The sequence below is a fragment of the Sinohyriopsis cumingii genome, chromosome 14 (genome assembly GCF_028554795.1).
Source record: "Sinohyriopsis cumingii isolate HCF-2022 chromosome 14, ASM2855479v2, whole genome shotgun sequence".
Classification (NCBI taxonomy): Eukaryota; Metazoa; Mollusca; class Bivalvia; order Unionida; family Unionidae; genus Sinohyriopsis; species Sinohyriopsis cumingii.
The window spans coordinates 105725393-105737841 of record NC_142974.1 but is presented as its reverse complement, the minus strand read 5'-3'; the positions used below and the strand labels follow the sequence as shown (position 1 = coordinate 105737841).

At 33.5% G+C, this 12449-nt stretch overlaps 1 protein-coding gene across 1 annotated transcript in view; it reads left to right on the top strand.

Moving 5' to 3' along the window:
- LOC149784556 (uncharacterized) overlaps positions 1-12449 on the top strand; it is a 47462-nt gene that overhangs the window by 6328 nt on the left and 28685 nt on the right. The window contains exons 2-3 of the mRNA XM_089933006.1: positions 1919-2052; positions 8136-8293. The gene's annotated coding sequence lies outside the window, so the exon portion shown is untranslated. The remainder of the gene's footprint in view (positions 1-1918; positions 2053-8135; positions 8294-12449) is intronic.

Sequence of the window (12449 nt, the reverse complement as noted above, 5' to 3'; positions counted from 1 at the left end):
CACGCTTACATAATAAGCTGACCTGGAAGAATTTATTTCATGTTGAGATGGCAACTTTTGAGTGGTGGTATTCTAAAGACAAATTAGTGGAAGCAAATGATATTAGGGGTTGTGGTATTCTAAGATCAGGGTAGTGAAAAGAAATTGTAGTAAGCTTTGGGGTATTTTGAATATGGAATAGTGGAAAGAATTGGGAGTAGGAATGATGGTATGTTAAGGACAATTTAGTGGAAGAAAAGATGGTAGGGGTAGTTTTATTCTAAAGACAAGGTAGTGGAAAGAAATGAGAGTATGAGTGGTGGTATTCTTAATAAAAAAATAGTGAAAGAAAATGGGAATAGGAGTGGTGGTACTGGAAAGACAGATTAGTGGAAAGAAATGGGCGCAGAAATTGTGGTATTCTACAGAAGAAGTAGTGGACAAAATGGGAATAGGAGTGGTGGTATTATAAAGACAAAGTATTAAAAAAAATATGGGGTTTGGAGTAATGGTTTTGCAAAGACAAAGTAGTGGAAAGACACTGACGTAAGAGTGGTGGTATTCTAAATTCTAAGTAGTGGAAAGAAATCGGAGGAGGTGTGGTGATATTGTAAAGACAAATTAGTGGAAAGAAATTGGAGTAGGGGCAGCAAAAGAACTTTGTATGTGAAAATGCTTGGGTATCAACAGAGAAACCTCCGTGGACAATCACATATGATGCTTGTAAGATTCGTTTAAGATTTTGCCTTACAAATTTGATTCTAGTGATGGGGACATTGTGGAAGTCGCGATTTATAATATATAACATTTCACTTCACGAAATCTGTCATTTATATGATTTCTCTTGCTACGGGTAATAACTCGCTTATCCACAAGATGTTACATGTTTAAAGCACGTGCTCAGAGAATCATTTAGATTAGAATATGGCTTGGGTCGATGTTTAGGAACATGGGAAGTTGTATAACAACAAAGTCAGTTAACTGAGTTGTAACAGATGCAGAGGCAGTATGGTTGGCCGTGGTGATGGTACTTGGCGTGTAGATATAGAGGAGTGGTGTTGGTCGTAACAGAAGAAACTTTATAGAAATGGATACAGAAAGAAAGGAAATAGGAGTGGTGGTCTAAAGACAAAGTAGTGGAATGAAATTTGAGTAGGATCCTGCATCAGCACTTCTTTTAAAATTTGAAAGTAATGTAACAAGTTCTTAAAAATGCAGTGCAGATGGATATACTGCTGAATTAATGATAATACAACTTTATCAAACATTATTTGTTAAAATGAGTAAATTATGTCATTATTAGACAGATATACTGCTGAGTTAATGATAATACAACTTTATCACACATTATTTGTTAAAATGAGTAAATTATGTCATTATTAGACGGATATACTGCTGAGTTAACGATAATACAACTTATCACACATGTTTTTGTTAAGATGAGTAAATTATGTCATTATTAGACGGATATACTGCTGAGTTAACGATAATACAACTTATCACACATGTTTTTGTTAAGATGAGTAAATTATGTCATTATTAGACGGATATACTGCTGAGTTAATGATAATACAACTTTATCACACATGTTTTTGTTAAGATGAGTAAATTATGTCATTATTAGACGGATATACTGCTGAGTTAATGATAATACAACTTTATCACACATGTTTTTGTTAAGATGAGTAAATTATGTCATTATTAGACGGATATACTGCTGAGTTAATGATAATACAACTTTATCACACATGTTTTTGTTAAGATGAGTAAATTATGTCATTATTAGACCGATATACTGCTGAGCTAATAATAATACAACTCATCACACATTATTTGTTAAAATGAGTAAATTATGTTAGTATTATGATCATTCATTAAAATGATTTCCTTTTATGTTTCTCAGCTGTATTTACTAAAAGGATACACTTTTATGTTTCAGAGGTTCGGTGACCTAAGTGGTTGAGCATCCGCCTTGGATGCAGGAGCTCGCGGGTTAAAATCCCGACTGAGTCATACCAAAGACATATGGAAATGGTACTAAAAGCTGCCTCACTTGGCGCTCAGCATTAAGAGGTTAGTGTTGGGACTTTCAGGTTTGACAGGATTATGGTGATATGTCAAACAGGACTATTGTTTTGAGTGATTATTTATTCAAAGGATTTATTTTGATAGTCAACAGGAGTATGTGTTAGAATGACTTACTTTAACATTCATTCAGATGAATTATTGGAATGATTTTATGTAACGTTTAACTGGATAATTTATTAGAATGAATTACTTTAATGATGATCTGGATTCCTTACTGGAATAATTTTGTTTAATGTCCATTGGACTTTTATAATTAATTATTTTCTTTTAACTATTAGCAAGATATTTCTTAGAATAATCAGATTTTATGTTTCACATTATTATTTATTATAATTGGTTTTCTTTTGTATTGATTAGGATTAAATTATATACTTTTACGTGAAAGTATACTAAAAAACAAAGTAATTCATCGCAATGAGTAGTCATGACAAATATGCAAGTAAATCATTGTAATAGATAATCGAGTTCACAAAAAATGTGTTCATTTTAACAAATGGTACCAATGAACATGCAAGTAAAAACATTTAATAACAAACACCAATGAACAAAGGTAAATAATTTTAATAAATTACTAATAACATAAATGTTTACTATATAATAACAAATAAACAAAAAAGTTAATCATTTTACTAGAGACTACTAATAAAAAAGGATACTAATGAACACAAAAGTAGATAATTTTAATAAATATTATCAATGAACATAAAAGTAGAGTGTTTACTAAAAAAAATGACCAAATGACCAATAATGTAAATCATTTTAATAAATAATTGTAACGGATTTTGGCCGTTCGGTACTTTCTTTCTCTATCACGTTTTTGATACGACAACCATAGACACCATTGACACTTTATTTGCTAAAGACACCTTATGCAATAAACTTGATTAAAAGCATGACAGAGTCGCACTTTTTATATGCATGCTAAATATATATATATATTCAAGAAGCAAGATACAAACACATTATACAGCAATAAACTGAATATTCAGCAATCATCTAGGTTCCTGGAAACGCGTCACAATGATGAAGATGCAAACTTTGGTATCAGGTCTGGCATTCGGGTATCCTTCTCACACGGTTGACCTTTATCCTTGCTTGCAGTCACTGGTGTACAGCGGAATTATCGCTAACTTTCTGTATCTGTGTACATGACTTCTACTCAGCTTATTATTGCTTACTGGCTGTAAAAAGGGGAAAGTTACTATTGACAAGATTGTCTTTATTCATATAATACACAATCTTGGGCAGAAAACGATTTGTATCACTTAGGATTCTAGTAGATAATGTTGACTTGAACTTACAGGACTTTAGTAGATCAAGGAAAATAACTTATCCTATGACTGTTTCGACAGAACAGAGTTATTTCCCTTTGACCGCGTCCGCACTGACAACTACTTTAAGTTGGATGCGGTATGGGGTGGGGAAGATTATGTTTGCCCGATAAACGCAAGTAAGTTTATCAGATTGAGAGTTTCAGTCCAATAAAGAGTGATATTTGAAGATAAATATATACATTCTATGATCACACATACATTTATAGAATTGAATAGGTGTGATATGAGAGATAATTAGTTTCATCCAGTAATCACACAATGTATACTTGTAAAAGCGTAGTGTGTGAAGAGAAACTAAGCTTATTCAATGACCACACACAATTAATATTAGTAAAAGTAAAAGTGTGGCATGTGAAGAGAACCCATTCAATAACGACACACGATTAATTAGAACGGGGCGACATGTGGTGTGAAAACGTCACCAATTATCACCCAAACGAAGTTTTCTAACTGCAATATATCTTGACGTCCAGGCGAACTCTTTTACATTTACACAAATAGGAGTTGCAAACAAATCTTCTCAAAGAAAAGGAACAAACGCTCACATAAATAGATATTTCAAGCTCATGCGAATGAATCCTAGATGAAATATTAGAAGTGAAGAAATTGTTTGTTTAGAATAATAACAGAAATTTAAGTTCTACTTTAAATACTGAAATAACAGCATTAGCTATGCGTATGTTAAAATTATTTCAATAACGAAATTGTTAATGCATTAAATATAATTGCAAACTAAATATTAACTAAATTATATAAGTAATTAAAATAAAGTAAAGTAGACACCCATTTCTTGCTATATTGACTCTTAAACCTGACTGTCACATACTGCTGTACATACCCAACGAATTTGGGCTTTGCATGGTCTCTAGCCTCCTTGCTTGCGTTCTGGCGTTCTGGCTCCCGATTCAAAATTTCCCGGGCCTTAAATACCGTATTGTTGGAAATTTGCTGGAAAACCGTTGAAAGTTGGAATACTGTTGGAAAAGTGTTGGATGATGGAGAAGTTGGAAAATTGTTGGAAAATCCCAACTAGTCTTGAGACTATAAGTATAAGTCTATGCAAAAATAATGATAAATTTGCTGAAATTACCGTAAAAAATATACTTTATTGAAAATGTATCCAAAATCCATCGCTGAACCGTAATTTGGTAACTCATATCGCTCTCCGTACGGGTGTACTATACTGGACCTACCTTGCGCATGCTCAGTGAATTATAAACAGCAATGGCAGCGACCTACGAAAACTACATGTGATGGATCAAATGAAGCTCCGTATTTTATATAAGGATCAAAGACATCTATTAAAGATCATCTCCCGTAATCGAATATGATCTCAAATACCCAAAATCTATAAAACTTATCTTTATGACGCCAAATTTGCAAATGCATCTATGAAATCGTCAGTAGGTCAGACGTATATGTACACATTGTAAGTACCGTGATCAGCTGATTGTTCCAGGAACCATTATTTTTTTTATTGGTAATTATTTTTCTTCCTATTTGAAAAATGCACTTGCTGAATAACAAAAATCAGTCGTGTTATGTAGTAATTCTGGTGGTCTTATGTGTCGTTGATTTTAGTGTTTCGCGAACTTTTGTTCAATTACAGTAATGACTATAAAACTCTGTTACATAATGTTAAGGAAGATAAAAGGAGATCGTTCTAAAACTAATAATCAAAATAATCAGTATAATTTTTTTCTACGAAATTTCACTTTGTATTGAATGTTTTAAAATCAACTGCAATGTTACTTTTTTTTAAAGTATCTCCCTATATGACTTTCTTCATGGTTACTGACAAAATGGCTATAGATTCCCATTGTAACATTTACTTGTGCTTCAAGTGGTATGGTTTAGTTCTGTTTGTAAATCGCAGAGTGGTAATCATCTGTTGTGAATACAGAATGTAGACGAATTATACAAGCAATGAGAGGCATATGCAAGTTGACCAATGGCTATGTCTCAACGGTCATAGCCCTTATACTTGGAAATGAGCGATGTTTACTAATGTATATAAGGCAACTAACTGACAAATCTCGATAGTCGCTGCACACTTTTATGCTGTTATCAAAATATTAGTAGACTGTAGATTTTGCACTCTATACATAAGAAAGGTAAATACAGTAATATGTAATGGGTTGGACAAGTTGTGTCAACTCTGATAACTCAAACCATGAGAGTCCGTCTAGGGCTAGGGAGGTTCTAGTTTTAAATCCCAGTTCGGCCACGCATTTTACGCTGTTACACAGGTATTAATTTAGTTGTTATCGTGGTTATCACCATTATCATCATCACACTCGACAATCACTGTCAGTAACTGTATAAGCGAACAATGCTGTGGTGCCACGAGAAAGCATAATGAAGGTTGGTTGCATTTATGGTGTGTGAATATTTGTTTGCGTTATGTTTGTATGTGTGCAAGAGAGATTTTATGAAAGACAAGCGACGTGCACATCACATGATTTGAGAACTGTTTTGTAACTACGGGAAATTTCAGTGATGAGCGATTCTACTCAAAATATTCTTCCTCATTAAAATGTCGACAGCTCCGGTGGCCTATGGCCTTGTTATTAGAGCGTCCACTTCAGATGCTGGAGTTTGTGGTTTCGAACCTGGACAGAGTCACACCAGACACGTATAAAAATTCGTACTAACAGTTGCCTCACTAGGCAATTAGCATTAGGATGTTAGAGAAAGTACTGGTCGGCCTGGTGTCAGGTTAATGTGACTGGTTGGGACATCATGCTGCATGTCTGCGGCACGCTGTCCAATGCTAGACATCACTATAAACTGCAACACTACGAACACTGTGGCGATATAACTGAAAAATTGTTAAAGCTATGTTACAAATCCAAAATCGCATACACACTGTTTACATAATCATTATATTATGGTTGTAAATACCAATCTAAAAAAAAGTGCCACTAGAGTGTGAATGGCCTGTTAATATGCACAATTATCCATAATCTAGCTCATCTCATCCAGTCGCTCAAATATACAAGAATAAGCATACTCAGGGATCGTCCTGGGCTTCGCCAATGTCGCAAATTGCGATTTTTTTTCCTTATTGGCGACAAAAATATCCCATCTGGTGATTTTTTTGGCGACAGACTTTTTGGTTATTTAATTTGTACATACAATCATGGATTTGGACTGAATAAATTTAAAGCCAGAACGAAAGGAAGCCACAAACTTGACTAAGTAATGCATTGGAATCAATCTGTTAAACAAACGATCCTTTGTTCTTATTGACAACCCCATCTTTACAGTGCATTGTTACATCATAATCTGCTTATGCTGACATCTGGGCTGAGTACTGTATGCTGTGATAACAGTCATTCATGCTACCGCACTATACCTACAACTGACCGACTTCTGAAGACGCGAATAGAACAGATACAATTAATTGAATGACTAATCCTTCTGGGTTTTTTTTGGTTTTTTTACATATACCAATACAATAGTTTTGTTGAACCTTCATAGAAAACTGATAACCTTTGAAGTACCGACTACTGCGTATATATACAAAGCAAATGGAAAAAATCTCAATCACAATTATATCTGTCGCCAGTGCAGCATTTTACTCATTGATCTTTTCCTTTTGCCATCAATCCCGTGTTACGGCTGCAGAGACTTAAACTCCGCAACAAAAAATAGCTAAAAAGAAAACAGTTTTGCATAATTAATAATAATTATTTATTTCTCAAAATACAGGAGTGAAAGAATACCTAAATAGGGTGTGAATTTATGCTTATATATACGGTACAATATTGCCAAGTGTTGACTCATGTAAGTTTCATTCGTGGGAATGGAGATCCTATTTTGTTTGTTGAGAAAATTTATACAGCATTCAGTGATCATTCTTGGGATTTAGGAAGCAATTCACTACAAGCTTTGTGAAGTTAGCCATAAGGGTGGGGGGGGGGCTGCTGAGAGACTACTGGTGTCACCTGTCAGCACTTTAGACTGTGAATATGGATTCAGTAAGATGAACCTCATAAAAACTGACATCAGAAATAAACTCTGCATCTCATCTCTCGAGAATTTAATAAGAATCAGCATGTACAGATGTGAAAAATTAGACTTTGAAACTGCGTTCAACAAGTGGGCAGCCCTAAAATCGCGACGTATCTTCATGTAACACTTTGTAACATTTTGTTAATGCTTGTTGTAATTAAAGTATTAACCAACCCATCTTTTGTAATTTTCATTGCCTGTTACATTAACAGACTAAATTAACACTTGAAAAAATGTACACTACTTGTTCTGGCGACACTTTTTGAAAATTGGCGACAAAATATTGAGGTTGGCGATTTTTTTGGCGACAGCTTTTTAAAAGCCAGGACCATCCCTGATACTCTATTCATAATTGAACCTCCAGATCGATGAACAAACTGTACAAAGGACAACGGAACGGAGATGCACAACCATATGATCGATTTGTCGTTTGTTAATTTTCTTCTAATTACCTGATACTGAACGGGATTAATTAAAAAAGGTTATGAATATAAATACATTATTAATACCAGGTAAAGCAATAATACACGAGATTTCAATTTGCACATGTACGGTCAAGTTTTATTTTTATGATGCTTAATCTTACAAATTTACTTGTTTTGTCATTGTTAGTAATGAAAGTTATTACATACATGCTGATATTTCTCCAATAATTTCTAAATTAAATAATAGTTATTTAGATAGATTTGACTGGCTATTATTCTCCATCTATTACAGCCGATTCCTAACATCTGCAATGTGTTGATAATTTACTCCACTTTGAGTGAACACGTCGTGATCCGCTGTGTGTTAAAAAGACATAATGGCCACAACAAGATCACAAGATGATATTTGCCATCTGGTCGAAGATGTGGCCCTGGAGCTAGAAATAGAAGGTATGTGATTGATATATAACGACCTTGTTGCTTTTTCCTACCACAATAATACGTATACATGGTGTTCGAAAATGTACTTAGCTCAGTAGGTGGAAATTATTTATGATTTGCAGCATTTCAATCAATCTGAAGCATAGATACCATAGTTTGTTTTTGTGTTTTAAGACGCGTAATGAAATATTGTATTTGACTTATATGTAAGTAAACCTTGTAGTAAATTTATAAATATACTTAAATACATCTGTTAGTGAATTGAATTGATATGTATGCTTTAGTAAATGTTGAAGAGAATTAATACATGTACTTAAATCAATTTTTAAGTGACTTGATACGTATATTTAAATATTTTAGTGAATTGATACTTAAGAAAATCTTGTATTGATTTGTTAAGAACTCTTAGCCAATTAGATATTGGTTATTGTTTTTTATTAAATATCATGACAAGGTGCTGCATTTACTTTTAAAAAAGAAATTGCTAAAAAGGAACATTAGAAGCACACAAAATACCCAAAACAAACTGACAGTGCCTTTGCCTCTCCTATTTCGGATTATTATCATTGGTATCAGTTTTAGTTTTCTTTCTACTGACAATAAATATATTAGTATACCCTCAATAAATATATTAGTATTAATATCTTGTATTATGTATGAAAAATAAAAATAAAACTTTTTGGTGTGCATACTTTGAGAAGGGTGAAGCCATGATAGTATCTACATTATCGAGTCAAAAGTAGAATTCCATTTTTACGAGCATATTCATCAGGAACACGATCATAATTTACGGAGGTATTTCAGTTTTCATTTGTTGAATATAATAGAAATACAAAGTCAGAATTGGAGAGGTATGCACTTTACTTCAGATCTCATAAATGCGAAGGTTGTTTGCATTATTGGTCGGTCATTCTACCGAATATAATGGCGTAGTTTATTCCCCCTTTCTCCCATTCAAATTCCATCAACAATGCTCCAGTAAGAGATTTGTTTGTATTACATCATATACAATAAGTCTCTTGGCTGCTGTAATATATTTTCATATATTATGCCTGGCTTCTCTAAGATAACACGATCCACTTGAATGGTTAGACATGGATAACATGATCTCCACTAATGATTAGACACAGAAAGCTCAGAATAGTAACTAAGTTTTAAATATCGCAAGAGCCCTCTTGAACCCTAAAGGTATGCCATATTTGACAATTTTCGTCCAATATCTCAGTCCATATATGGTACTTGTGTATTTAACTGTTTAGTCTTTAACTTATTCAGAGCGTGTATATAACGTCAGAGAGTACGAGACCACTGGTTCAATATACAATAGTTTTATCCCTTTGGTGTGGGTCCTATTACATCAAATAAAATAAAATATTGATTAAATAATTAAAATGCTAGGTCTCTGTTGTATAACCTACTCAATACTGAATTACATGCATTCGATAGTGATTTCGTCCTCTCCTATATATTACCAACTTGCATGGATAATTGAAAATAACGTATTAACTGTGGTATTTTGTGGTTTAATATTCATTTGTTTTCAGGGGAGAGAGTCATTCCTGTTTTATGTGTAGTAAATAATGTTTTAAAGCACTTATGTTCATAGCTTAGGAAACTTTTTAGGATGGGCTGTTGAATGTCGTCTATGTGGGGGGGAGTAAACCATCTTTAACACAAGTGATGTTATTGCAAGTATAGACATCACAGTAGGTAATTAAAAAACAAATCTGAGTATTGTTACACCTTCTGAACAGATGCGATACGAATATGGGTTTTCACTAAAGGATGCGTTATGAGGTTTCTTTGATCCCAGATGAAAATAGTAGCTATCTAATATGGACGCCCAGGTAGCTGTTTAAAAACTACTTCTATTAAACAGATAGTCATGTCATAAAAGGGCTTTCAGTGAAAACATCTGAAGTTTAGTTGGTCCTAAATGAAAATGATGATGATGTGAGGTGTAATAAGGCGACCGAAGAGGCCAAAGTGAAAGTTTTTCTTTGCTATTTCGTCTGAATTAGAAGTAGTATTCCTATAGGGGTTTCACCAAAAGACCTAATATTGTGTTTCGTTGGTCCCAGATGAAAACAGTTTTGCTTGCACACACAGAATCACCACCTTATTGACCTTCTTGAAAATAGTTTCATCAATAATTCTCCTTAATGTGATCACTGGAGATCGAATGGTCTAAAGACCACGCTTTTACAGATAACTCGCATTTGTCATCTTCCACATGGGTTAGAGTCTCAGCTTGGCCAGAGCAGGTATGTGAGAAAACATGATAGTAACTTTCCCTGGGCCGGTGATTGTTCAAGGGATCTTCTGTCTGCCATGTATAGCCTATGATGTGCTCAAAAAATGAATTAAACCCCACAAAACCAGTCTTCCTTGACTGATGGTTGCTCTTGTATCCTGTTTCAAAGTGTATCAGTTTGCTGTTAGACTACGAGGCTTGGGGCTTTACTTCCATGCCCCTATCTAGCTTTGAGATCAATACAAATTAGCCTGATGTTTATATGTTCTCTTCGTTTTGAGAAAACATGTTACATTTTAGAAAAGCATATTTTCAAAACGTTATGTAAGCTAATTATTACTATTAGCTGTACTTTTTATTACAGCAATTTATTTTGAAGGAATAATGTTATCTTTATGTTGGCGACTATTTGTCTAATGTGATATCAAATATGTAATCTAGACATCAAGCTGAATGCAGATATGTAAATTTATCTGCATCAGAGGTTTAATGCATTCCTTCTTACCACGTAATGTTAATAAATTTGCTATCATGGTTGACACTGCTTATTTCAATGCTGACATCCTTCCTATCAAGGTTAACGTTATTTATTTCAATGTTAACACACTTAATATAAGGGTTGGCACTACTCATTTCAGTGTTAATCACTCTTGCTATCAGAGTTGATGCTGCTTATTTTAAGGTTAACAATCGTAAAATCGGGGTTGACACTATTTATTTATATGCCAACAATCTTGCTCTTAGGGATGTCATTGCTTATTTCATTGTTATCATCACTAAATGTAATAAGAAATACTTTACAGCATTATATTTTTTACAAATTGACAAATCAACAATTTTACTATTCTGGTGGACAACTAGCTTTGACTCGCTGTTATCCAATCCAAACATGTAAACAAATACACATTATTTCTTAATACTCGGAATGATGTTTTTATGGTAAACTCGTGAAATATTTACAGTATCTCACTAAAACTATTAGAATTTTTCACAACATACCTATGGGTGATTATTCTAATGTGCATATGTTGCTCTTTAGTGTCTGCCATACTAAATGCAAAATAATGATAGTTATTTGGGTCTATTAACTGGAATGCATCAGTGTTTAAATATGAGTGGTCAATATCTGAAATACTGCCATAGTCAGTGACAGGGTGTGGATTTATGTGCTTTTATTGATGAGTGATTCTGAATACCCGCCTAAGGAATAAAAAGTTCTACATCTGTTTAAACATTTCAAGTCTAGGAACTTGAGTCATTTCTTTAAAACATAGTGGTCTGGATGTGGGTTTATTTTAAGTAGAGGCATTCAAGACGTTTATTGATGTATTATAAAGTTACCTATCGATTAAATATCATGTAAAGATACCGTTTTATGTTTTTGCTAAATCTTAACGGACACGAACTGTCAGTTTCATATCTATCCCTTGCCACTCCATGCTTAATATCAATGTAACAGGTTACTGTATCCTTTATATGCACAACACAGTAAGTTATACATTTAATCTGTGTACCAGTTATTGTTGAGTTTCAAGTTATCAGTATTTAAGAGACATAAAATAATGCTGATGAATTTATGATATCATATATGCAAAATATGATATATATTCAGTTATTGATTTCACAAAATTTAAATGCCAGAATATATAATCAAATGTGTGGTATGAGAAATGATCTCATTTTCTGTTATAACCGTTCATGCATTCATTAGTATTTATACTTTAGTAAAATTGAAGGGGTAGTTTTCTTGGAGACAAAATGTATCTCAGTCCTCCTCACCAAGATTAGGTGATACTGGTGCTTGATACATTGAAATGAAAAAGCTATCAAGGTGTTATTCTGTGATACTGGGACTAGATACATTGAAAAGAAAAGTTTGCAAGATGTCATACTGTTATAGTACTTGATATA